Below are 12,040 nucleotides of genomic sequence, written 5' to 3' on the forward strand. Positions count from 1 at the left end.
TCTAAATGCCTCTGTAATAATCTTACAATAACAGCGATGAAAATCAGTGGTATTTAAAAAAATTGCATTAAAAAATACCTAGTTAAAAACACCAATCCAATCAACAAATCCAACCAGGAAATCGATGCTCACAAAGCAGAAGCAGCACTGAAAAGATGTGTTGTTATTTGTTTAAAAAAAATCCTACATCATCCTCAAAATGTTTCTTTTTAGAAACCGTCCTCAATATCTCTAAAAATTACTTTGTGATATTTTAATATTCAGACCTTAAGAGTCAAAAAAGGCAGAAATCAATAATGAAATATGCACTGAAATGCCATTTATGAAGACCAGATCCTGCAAAATACAACAGCTAGCCAAAATTTGATTTCCAGCCCAGAAAACTGAGGGGTTATTTCAATTATTTTTTAAAATTAAATAGCTGTGCTACAGTCAAGCATCAACTGGTCACACTTAAATCACCATAAACCAACGTAGACCTTCTAGTGTGGAAAACCTTTTAGGGAAGATTTTTCTTTGTACCAATAGGAAAAGGACCCTACTGAATTCATATGAGACTTTTAAAGAGTGACACATTTTTGTCTTTAAAAAGTGCCCCAACTTCCTAAAAATAAAGATTTTGTTGGTTTTGGGTTTTTTTTTTCAGATACTTAGTGACATCACCTTGCTAAGCAGAGCTTCCAGGAAAGCCCCCATACAGCTTCTGTCACTTCTGCTGCCCCCAAAGATTTAATTTTTGCAGTTAATAAAGGCTCAGAACAACATTAGAGGAACCATGGGGTTCTCAGGCAGAGGAGGGCACAAAAAACAAAGGGAAGAGGAGAAAAAAACTTTCTTGAGAAGGAAACTCCCCAAGTCTGTCTGGTCTGCATCCCTACAACCACCCACACCAACAGGGTGTTGTGGATTTGGCTCCTTGGCTGTGGATCTGCTGTGGCCATCATTTCCAAGATGAGAAGAGCTGCCTGACCTCTTGGATACTCCCCCTAGAATGGAGAAAAAAAGCATTAAAAAGCGGATCAAGGCTCACAGTAGGACGACTCTACTGATAAAATTGAGCTACTGAAGTAAGGAATAAGCAAAACTTCTCAAGTTCTCATGGGAGGGTGATTACGTTCCTCTTGTATTCAGTTTTGGAAGATGGCAAGGCTGTCTCCACGTCCCTATTTCTGGCTTCCTACAGCCTCTGCTAATATAAAATAGAAGGACTTCCCATCTGGATGGGTCTTCTGACAAGCAATAACAACATATGACTCGATGATTTCCAGCAGGAGCAGGGAAGAATGCACAGTGGAGAAATGTATCTTTGAATTCAGCATTTTGGAACTTTTTTTCCCATTTTCATTCTATGAAAAATTCATCTGTGCTATTAAAAACTGCTATGGCGGGGACCCAAAAACCCAAGCCAATTTCATAATGGAAGGCAATTAAGTTGATTGCTGAATGATAAACACCACATCTTTCTTCAATGGGATACTGTTTTTGAGTAAGCAAACTGCTTTTCTGTTCATGATTTTAAGAGGATGCATCACAAATCTCTCCCTCAAAAGTTCAATGGGAAGCAAACATTGATTAGAGTGTTCTGTAAAATCTCAGCCTATTAAAGAGCTTATATACCGATACTGGAGGCAGAATAAAAGCAAAGTTACTCTCATGCAAAGGTATTGGAATTAGAAAAAGTATCTCTATGAATCCCAACCTGTATTTTTGCTGTCCAGGTGTCTGTTCATTTTTAGAACATCTTCCTCTAGAATCTGTTGTTTAGGACTGGAATGAAGGAGTCACTAAAAAAGAAATAATTATTACTTTGCATATACTTCAATGGCAAAGTTTATTTCTTAAGCAGGACCACAAATGTGCAGCAGAACCTTGTTGATTTATTCCCTTGGTCCAGTCTATGTGAACTGTATAGGTCAATATCCTTTATTCTGAAAACCAAACCAATCCCCATCAAGAACTGACTTTACCAGCCTAGGAGTTAATACAGAACACAGACAAATTTAGAGCCAGGCAAACCTGAAAAGAAAAATACAAGATTAAATTTGCAGTAGAGATCAGTTTTGAAAATAAAGTCAGGTAAAAGTTGGGAACAATAATTATTACTAGCAGATTTCCAGGCTTCAGGATTTTTCTGCTGCAGTAAAATCATCAAGGTCAAAATGTCAGACTTCAGTTTGACCATAGAAATCTAAATTTAGGTCCTATCTTTTGTAAAAACCACATATATGACAGGTAAAATGTAGGCAACATAAAAATCCCAAATCAAATAACAATAAACAAAACCTTATAGCAATGCTAGGACTTTCTATGGTTGAAAAATTCCATAGATCATACAAAACTAAGGAAAAGACCTCTTAGACCATCCAACCTTCAGGCACTCCCTGATGCTCATAAATGACCAAGTCAAGCCAGGCAGCAGAATGAAAGCAGGAATTAAACCCTGAACAAGGGTCCAGTGCAGTCATGATTCTCATGGTCTAACACAGACAGCGTTCACCAACAGCTGAGAGGAAACTCAAGTGGCATGGAGTGGTGTTATCAAATGGCATCAGCTGGAGAAAAGTCTTAATTGGTTGGGATATGTGATATTTCCCTCTTGTTTCTCAGAATTCTGGTCTTATGATAAGGCACTGACAAGTTCTGAGGTTAGACACTCTCCATCTGTTGTATCTGAGCAACACACAGAGAAGCCAACCCTGCACGTAATCTGAATCTTTGGACACACTGAGGAAAGCAACAGTGACACTAAAAACAGGTGAATATTCGTAGCAAGCTGCTCCTCCCTTCAACTCTCTTCTGTACAGGTGAAGTGTTGACTAAAAATAATCCACTATTTAAAAAAAAAAAAAATTTTACAGTTTCACTGGGAATACCTAAGGTTTTTGCAGTGTCAGGAGGGAGGAGAAGCTCACTGAGTTATGTATTTTAAAAAAGACTAAATAAGAAATATTTTGTTAAGCCATCAATGTGGCTGGGACGTGGAAGACAGTAAACAATGCAAGCTACAGTAACAACTCTCAGAAAAGCTCCAGTGTGCAGAAATGCCCGAAGATTAGCACAGCAGATTGAGGGAAGGTATTCCAAGTCAGGAGCCCCAAAGCCTACATGAGGATGGGATCATTTTTAAAGCAGTCTGAAGATGTTTCGTGGGAGATGCTGGTTTATCACGTGCTGACAAGCGGGATCTGGGTGTTCAAGGTGATGTTTCACCACAGCTTGATTTTCAAGGGTGCTGGGGACTCCTTCAGATCACACCTGCTCTCCCAAAGGGCAGCCCAAAGGGGCATTTTGACTGGAAGGTCCTGCCAGGGCCATGGAAGTGACCCTAGACCTTCCCCTCTTGTTGCAGTGGTGAATTCGAGGAAAAATCAAAGCTGCTCCAGCAGCTCAACCCAATCTTTGAGATCTCTCATTCAAAAGACATGCTTCAATGGCATTTATTTTAACCAGCTGCAGTCCTCTGCAAGCTGCAGCTCTCTCATTAGGCTTCTGTTTGGGCAAGGATTGGGCTTAAGTAATTTGTGAAGCTCTTTAAAAGACATACAGTCAGATAATTAAAAAAATAAGTGTGGCAGCCTGACATGACTCAGCAGTCAAATATTTTCATTCAGAGCCATTTAGCATTAAAATTCAAACAGACTCAGGTGCCGTTAGTTATTTATGAGGGAAAGAATCTCAATTAAGTATCCTTGATTTGCTCAGAATTCAAGTTACAATGAAGCTTTTATTTCCTTTTAATTGTGAGCAAACAATATTATTAGTGCTCAAGGCAGACAAAACAGGAGCCTTATCGTTATTAATTCACCATTATTACTAAAAAGTCACAAGAAAAAGCAAGAGAAGCCCCCCAGCCTCCATCTCTTCCTCCACCCCTCAAGATATCCTTTCTAATCCTATAAAAGCATCTGTCTTTGATTTCAAGTGGAGTACCTGCTGTGCAGGATGCAATGCCAATCCAATTTGCGTGCAACAAAACCAAATGGGTTGAAATGAACTCTGCATTTTAAAGCTGTTTTTGTTTAATCATTACCGTCACTCCTCTCTAATGAATACATTAATCAAGCAAAGCTTCAAGCTCAAACGGAAAGGCTCATCTCCAGAAATGCAAAAACAAACACAAAAAAAACACCACCCAAAACCCCCCAACCTTCACGATATCTGCTGCTGCTGTCAAACACTGCTGCACCTCCCTTTGGCAGGAGTCCTGGGCTGAAAAATGTAACCAAAAATGTGTATTGTATTTTCATCTGTCGGTTGGGAGATAATGTTCCTTATCTCTTGTAACTCTAGGGGTGGAAAGAGGGCAGATGCCTTCTGTTAATGGGACACCTGATAACACCAGATAAGGCAGGGCCTCCTTATCTCTTCCTGCACCCATCCTCCTCCCAGGGACATCCCCTGTGAATGGGCCATTGAAGGCTCTCACAGGACTGATAACATCACCTCATCCCATTGGGAGATGCTCCACCCAGTGGGAGGAGCCAAAGCCTTTCCATGGGATAAAACAGCAATCCCAGACACCAAGGGAGCCGTTCCCACTGGATTCCCACAGGAGGACTGGACCCATTCTGGAGGATCATCTCTACTCCAACAGAGCCACATCTGTCACTCTGGGAGGACTCACTGCGGGCTGCTTCCAACACCCTGAGCAACAGGGTGTCAGGTTTGCATTCTGACTCTGTCAGGGGTCCTTTGTCCTACTGCATTTATCTTATTTTATTTTATTTTATTTTATTTTATTTTATTTTATTTTATTTTATTTTATTTTATTTTATTTTATTTTATTTTATTTTATTTTATTTTATTTTATTTTATTTTATTTTATTTTTATCTTTCTTGTTGTTTCTTCTCTCTCTATTAAATTCTATTTCTGACTCGGAGTCTCACTGGTTTTGCATTCAAACCAGCACAGCACGACTTGAAATTCGTGTTCCTGAGGGTTGTTGGGGGGCGTTAGAGCAGGAGCAGCAGCTCCCTGCAGAAGGAGGAGGAGGAGGAAGGCAGGTGAGCTGCCAGGCTCTGCTCCCCAGCTGATTAATGTCCTGCTGCACAGGACGTACAGCCCCGAGCCTTCCTGACACCCCTCAAACCTCCAGAACCCCACTTTGCTTTAAGGAGGTGATAACAGTCTCCACTGCGGTGTCAGCAGCATGAAATGCTGTACATGATGTTTGTTCAGGCCTTGGAAATGTATTTCTTTCAGAACTCAGAATCTGCAGGAGCAACTCACTGCTAGGGAGGTTTCCACCAGGCAGTAAAAGGCACTTTGGCCTAAAGACAAAGTGGTTTTATTTAAAAGTTAGGCTTTGTAAATGCTCACCCCTGACATAAATTCAGTCACGCCCATTATTTAGCTTACGATGTTCATCCATATTTTTGAAGTGGGTATTGAAGATGAATTTGAGTGGGAAAATACCAGCAGGGAAGAGGAGAAAAGGAGAGAGCACCGTGGCTTTTCCAGTCTGGTATTCCCACCATCTCCAAAACCCAGAAAAAAAAAAAGGATTTATTGCAATTTAACCATCATAGTACACTGAAAAAGGGCAGTTTTTTCACAAAAAAAGTGGAGGTATTTCAATATAATTTGCTTGAATGTCAAATGTATTTTAGGGTTTTTTCTTTCCTTTATATGAATTTGCCTCCTTGAAATTGTCACACTCTTCCACAGAGGTAAAAAATTCCATGACTTCTTTCTTGCTTTCTTTGTGCACCATATTTTTTCCAAATGACAGAAGCATTTTGGCTGGTCACTGCCACCACGGCACCACATGCAAACCTGGGGAAAAGAAATGCTGTGCCAAAGCTGCAGTGTCCCTTCAAAAGGCTTTGTTCCAGAGCTAGATCTTTTCCAGGAGGAATTATCATTCTGCACTCCATTAAAGGATCATAAAACTTTTAAAGGCATTTTATGATTAGGCCAGTGACCTTTCCTAGAATTTCTCCCATGGCTTCCACAAATTTTATCTCAAAGTGGAAATGGTAAACAGCAGAGGAACAATCATATTGTTTAAACTAATTTATAATTTGACAACAAAATAAAGGCAGTCAAAGATACTATTGGATTGACTAAAAGAAACGTAGTAATGTTACACAAGATTATAATAAATTAATTTTAAAATAAGTTATGGTTTTTATGTGCTCTCTCAATCCCTGGAAGATTCATACACTTTTTAAAATATTTCTGAAAAAAATGAGGGAGCACATTTGACCACAGTGATGCAGAGTAAAAAGACATTTTTCTGTTCTAAGATCAGCTTGTGCCATTTTTGGAGTTACCAAGAGAGCAAAGGACAGTTGGATCCTCTGCATGACTATACAACAAATTAAATATATATATATATTCAATTAATTTAAATTGATTAAACTTAATTTAACAGATTTTATATATATATATATATATGTATATATACATGAAGAATAAATTTAGCAGGACAGGATAAGAAGCATCTCCCATCCTCTGATGGAAAGGTCTGGAATTCACAGTTATGCTATATTGTGACAACCACAGAACAGGTCTATTTTTATTTGTATATTTTAAAATCTATCTTGTTCAGAATCATTCCAGAAAAGAAAAAAAAAAAAAAAAAAAGAAACCACTCAGTTGGGAAAATGGGAGGCTCTGCTTCCGTGCAGGGACTGAATCTGATCACTGCCAAGTTCAGAAAAGGGAAGGAGACAGCTCCTCTCAGCCTCATTACAGACGCCAGATGAACCAAGGTGCACATGCATTATGCATGAGGTAATTTGAAAAAGTTGTATAAAAAGTTTAAGTCGTGATTATTTGTCACCACTTAAAAAAAAAAATTAAAAAAGATCCCTGTCACCACCAGCAATAACATTTATTTACCAGTTATTCCAGTGTTATGCATTCAAAAGGAAGGCTCATATTTTCTTTACTCTTTCTTCCAAATCCTCAATTTGAAAAGCAATTAAAAGATATCCCCAGATATTTGTCTGCGAGAGACTCAACTTCCTGATTTCTGCTGCTGATAGATACGAAGCAACATCACATAAGGGGAAGAAAAAGACGAGAGAAAACAAGTCATCCCAACCTTCTGTCAGGCACTTTACAGCATAATGAGCTATGATGAAAAACAAGTCAAACGCCGAGAAAACAAGAAAGCTTGGAAATGTGATCTCCCGGACGGGCTCGGGAGTAATTAATTATAACCCGTGTGACCACTGGATGTCCCCACCGTTCCTGGAATGCAGCTCAGACATCAATTCCCTGGCAGCTCCAAAAACAGGGATGGCTTGGGAGGGCTGAGCTGGAACAGGGACTGGACAGAGCCAGAGAATAAAGCAGGGATTTATTGAAAGGCCTTTATGGTACACCTTGGGCAGAACAAGAGCCTGGGCAGGGCTGCACCCAAGGTGGACCCAAAATGGTCAAAAAATGGTCACAAAATGGACAAAGGGTCATGAGGTCTCACACTTTGATAAGTTTTGGTCCATTTGCACATTGGGGTTTAATTGTCCAGTTCCAGCTCCAGGCTGTGAGGTCCCATCCTTCTTGTTCCTCCCTCCAGCCACCCTTGTTTGTGCTTTTGGGCTGAAAGTTGTCCTTGGTGTGCAGCAGGAGAAGGATTTGTTTTGTGTCCCTGCTGTGTGAAGAGAGCTCACTAACACTTAATGTGAGCTCAGAACTGCACCCCTGGGCAGCACAGAATGTGAAAATATGAAAGCTGAAACTCAAGGCGTCACCAGGGGACCTGACAGAGAGCTGTGAGTGTGCAAGGACGTGGGCAGTGATGATTCCTACAGAAATCAAGTTCCCAATGCACACAGAGGCACACGCGGGAGCAAGGCAGGGAAGCACAGGTCACACACACACACACAGAGAAAACACGCTTTGAATGCAGCTCCCACCAGGTTCTCTCAGTGCCTGCTTGGTGGTTAATAATGCAGGGAGTGAGGCTGGGTGACAGATCCTCAGAGGGAGCCGGGAAAGCTGAATTACTTCTGAGGAGATGTGAGGGAAGCCTGGATTAGAGCACTGCGTGCCACGGGGCAGACAAAAACAGACCCTCGTGCCATAACGGGGGAGAGGAAAGGTGAGCAGGAGCAGGGATGCCAGCACAAGGCTGCTGAGAGCTGCCTGTCAAAGGCAGCCAAAAGAGCTGAAAAAACAAGGAGAACATCTGTAACACCGTGGGGTGCTCTTCACATCAAAGCTTTGAGGGCACTGGTGGATGAAAGCTGGAGAAGGCAAAGGAAAACACAAACAAACCCCCAAATATCCCAGGAAGGCTGCTTGTACACATCCTTCTTTCGAGGCCATGAAAAGTTTAAGTTCATGTGTAGATATAGAAGCCAAGGTGTTAGCATCAACTCATTTTTATTTATTTTCAAGTGTGACAAAAAACCAGACCTAATTCTTGAATCAAAGAAGACCCAAGTGCCTTGCTTACTGTGATAAAAAGGGAAGAGCTCATCCTGTTTTTAAAGGAAGGAATTTCCTCCAAACACATTCTAAAGCTAGCTTCAAATCAACCACGTTGATTTTGTGGACATAGAAAACTCAAGCTCTGATAGCCTCTGACTTATTTCACTCCTGTAATGAGAGTGAAACACCACAAAAAGCACCAGCTCTGTCCTCACCTCCTGTCATTAGCACAGCCCCTGATGTTAGATGTTGAGATATAAAGCCATGGGAAGGGCAGAGGTGGCTCAGACAAAATAACATTTAAAGAGTGTGCACTCTGTGAAGGTGATATGCAAGTTTATTCTCCCTCCTCCATCCAAAATCCCCTTCCTGCTCCTGGTAGAAGCCTGATCAGGGAAGAGTCAGGCCTGCAGCTGGACAGGACCTCAAAAAGCAAGGCATAAAAACCCCAGGAGCAAAAGCACTGCCACAAAGACACTGAAAGCAAATGTAAACTGAAAACAAGAACCTGAACTGAACATTAAACTAGATTGTACCAAACTGGCAATTAGGATAATGTTTAGCTATTTTTTGTGCTCTGATTTGTTACAGAAGCTATTGGGATGGCAGAAACACAGAAGTAAAGGTATCTCCTCCTCCAGCCTGGGTTCCTCAAAGGGTTTATCAGAAGGATTTTGTGCTTTGTCCTTTATTTCCCCCTCACCTCACACAGTGTAAAAGGGTGACTGGTCTGACACACTGTGGATATTCTTTTGTTCAGGTTTCAGATGTTCACAAAACAGAGCTGAGCTGAAAAGGCAGGGGTTTAGAGGGGGAGAGCCCTGAGGGAGGGAAGTACGTGAATATATTTGAATAATAAACTAATTTCAGGATTTAATGGTTTGCAATTAAATTAATTAGGCACTCTGACTTACTGGACAGTGTCTTCAAGCTCGTTCTACTTGTTTTGAAGTGATGCATATGTACAAACTCACCAGAAAACCTCAGTGGCTTTTGTTGCCTCCCCTTGACCTCATCTGTACTTTCAGATCAGTGGCTGACCATAATACAGACACTTTGTATGAGGAATGAAATGGATAGAGTGATTTGCTGAGATTTCACAATAATAATAATAAAAAATGTTGTTACCTGTTAGGCTGACTTCTGGTAGTCACCACTCTCTTTTGCAGCGTGTTGTCTGACAGACAGAATTCATTGTGTACATCTCAGCCTTCCAAAAAGTGGAATTACTATCGTGGCCCTTCATCCAAAGATCTGAGATTGCTTAAAAATGTCAGGGATGCTTTATGACAGCTGCTCAGATTCGGAGCAGTTTCTTTACAGCTTTTGGCTCTCAGAGAGGATAAGTAACATGTCTAATCCTGAGACCTGATTGCTTTCTCAGGTTTGGGAGGGAGACTGTGCCCTCTCGTTCTCAGGCTCACTGTTGGGAAGGTTCTCTGGCACCTCCTCCACTCTCAGAACATTTCATCTCCACTTGACTCCAAGCTGAAGTCAAGGAAGAGGGCCTGGCACTCTCCAGTGCTCAGCTTTGTGCATCTTAATCAGGTGCTACAATTGCACAGGCTTTAATTATGGCTAACTACTAAATTTAGGAGAAAATAGTGGCAAAAACAATTGCAACAAACAGTTACAATCCTTCGAGCCAAATATTTTGGACACAAAAGTTCAAGATCCCATCTCTCGAACCTACAGCCCAGAGAAGGAAGAGTTTAATTGCACTTATGTATGCAAAACAGGGATTTTTGAGGCATTGCTAAGGATCCTCTCCAGTGCCTCCACAGGAAAGGTTTTGCCCAGGCAAACCAACAACAATTGATTGAAAAAGTATTAAATGATGTCCACAAAAGAAAAATAAAGAGAAGACTTTGGCCAAGTTTAGTCACACCTTTATTCTGTGGCATTTTTTCCTTATCAGTCATTAATGTAGCGGAGAAAAATTTGGTCCAGAGTTGCTGTATTGATCTCTGATTAATGTTTTAGCTAATCATCTGTGATATGAAATTTGTGTCTGAAATGGCTGCATAGCCCAGCCCCAAACACTCACCCTGCCTTCCTAGAGCCCCGATAAATCAGAATAAGGCCACTCAGTAAATCCTGTCTTGCACCAAGGAGTCTCACAAATCCAGTTTTGATTTTTATAAACAGATTGCTTCCTGAGTTGTTATTATTAGTGTGAGCTGGACAGCTTGAATTAGAGAATAATTTATTCCCTGTGCATTTCTAATTACAGAAAGGAGGTTTACTCACTGACACACTTGTCCGTCTTGTTCCTCGCTGTCTTTCAGGCATGGCTGATTGCAGCTAAATAGACAGACCAGCACAAACTGCACGAGAAACACAACTCTGTCAAAAAAGGACTGAAGTGTTACCATTAATTATTCTGGACCATGTGCTCATTTACAACAGATCTAACACGAGAAATATTCTCAGAGGTGTCAAACAGCCTCAGCTTCATAGGTGCATGGGGGTAGCACTGACTAAATGTTTGACTGACTGGTGGGATGTGACCTGCCAGGGACCCTTGAAGCTTGGGGATTTCATGTGCAATTTGTGTTTCAGCATTCAATAGATAATTTAAATTGGGCCACTCTCTCTGAGCATTTCTGAAGGATCTACATGCCTGAGCCTGTGTCAGAACTGCACATGTATCTAAAAAAAAAACCAAAACAAAAACCCAACCACCCCCCCTGAAAAGCAAACAAACAAACCAACCCAGCCCAAAACACTTATGAACATCTGTGCAAGTGATTGTTTGGAACTCACTGCATCTTACAAAGGCTTGAAGAGAGTTAAAATGCCATTTACTAAAGCGTGTTGAAAGGTGGGTGTAACAATTACTGGATGCATAGGAAGAGAGCTTGAAAATGCTAACTGGGGAAAAAGAGCAGACCCCAAATCACCTTGCTTTAGTTAACCCTTGCTACAGCAGAGGCTGTTGTTTTAAATAATTGAGCAGAGAAAGTCCATTTCAGCCATTAATCAGATGAACAAACTTGGCAAAGGCAGGAATCAATTGAGTGGTAATTCACATTTAAACTGTCAGGAGAAGCAGCACTGGATTTACTAAGTTACACCCTTCAGCCATTTAAGCCAGAACTACAAAAGCAGCCTTTTCTGGTAATTTTTTTAATAACAATAATAAACAAATAGCTACTTTAGGTGTGCCCTTAGTGCCACTGTATTTAGACTTTTTAACACCTGTGCAGTCTGACAGACCAGACCTTCCTCCACTCTCACATATTCTCATAAGCACGAATTTCCTCTCCCAAGGAGCATCAATCAAAAGCTTCAAGGAATAGAGTAACACCATTTTCAAATGGCTGATAATCACCTCTCTCCCCTCTTTATGAAGTTTGCTGTTCTCTGTTCTCAAAACTGCTTATTTTTGCAAGGCCTGCATAATTTCTGTACTTGTATCTCTGCAATGAAGTTTCCTCCTTAAAGTCACAGGCATTCCCGGCTCTTTTTTACAGAATATGTAAGGTTGCATAATATTTTTGCTGTTAAGGTTTTACACAATATTCTCACCTTTAAAGTTTAGCTTACAAACAGCTGAAGTTTAAAGAGCATTTCCACTAAATGACAGCTCTTTATAACCAGTGACAGAGCTTGTTGAGGGGGTTATGGTCTGTCAGCATTGTATTAAAATCT

General features: G+C 40.7%; 1 long non-coding RNA gene across 1 annotated transcript; it reads right to left on the reverse strand.

The window, feature by feature from the left end:
- Positions 1 to 831: 831 nt before the first annotated feature.
- Positions 832 to 11,715, reverse strand: LOC134549296 (uncharacterized). Its single transcript, XR_010080053.1, has 3 exons — positions 10,637 to 11,715; positions 1,700 to 1,784; positions 832 to 986 (listed from the first exon to the last, which is right to left on the reverse strand). It is a non-coding gene; the product is annotated as an uncharacterized LOC134549296 (long non-coding RNA).
- Positions 11,716 to 12,040: the final 325 nt, after the last annotated feature.

The sequence above is a fragment of the Prinia subflava genome, chromosome 4 (genome assembly GCF_021018805.1).
Source record: "Prinia subflava isolate CZ2003 ecotype Zambia chromosome 4, Cam_Psub_1.2, whole genome shotgun sequence".
NCBI classification, from domain to species: Eukaryota; Metazoa; Chordata; class Aves; order Passeriformes; family Cisticolidae; genus Prinia; species Prinia subflava.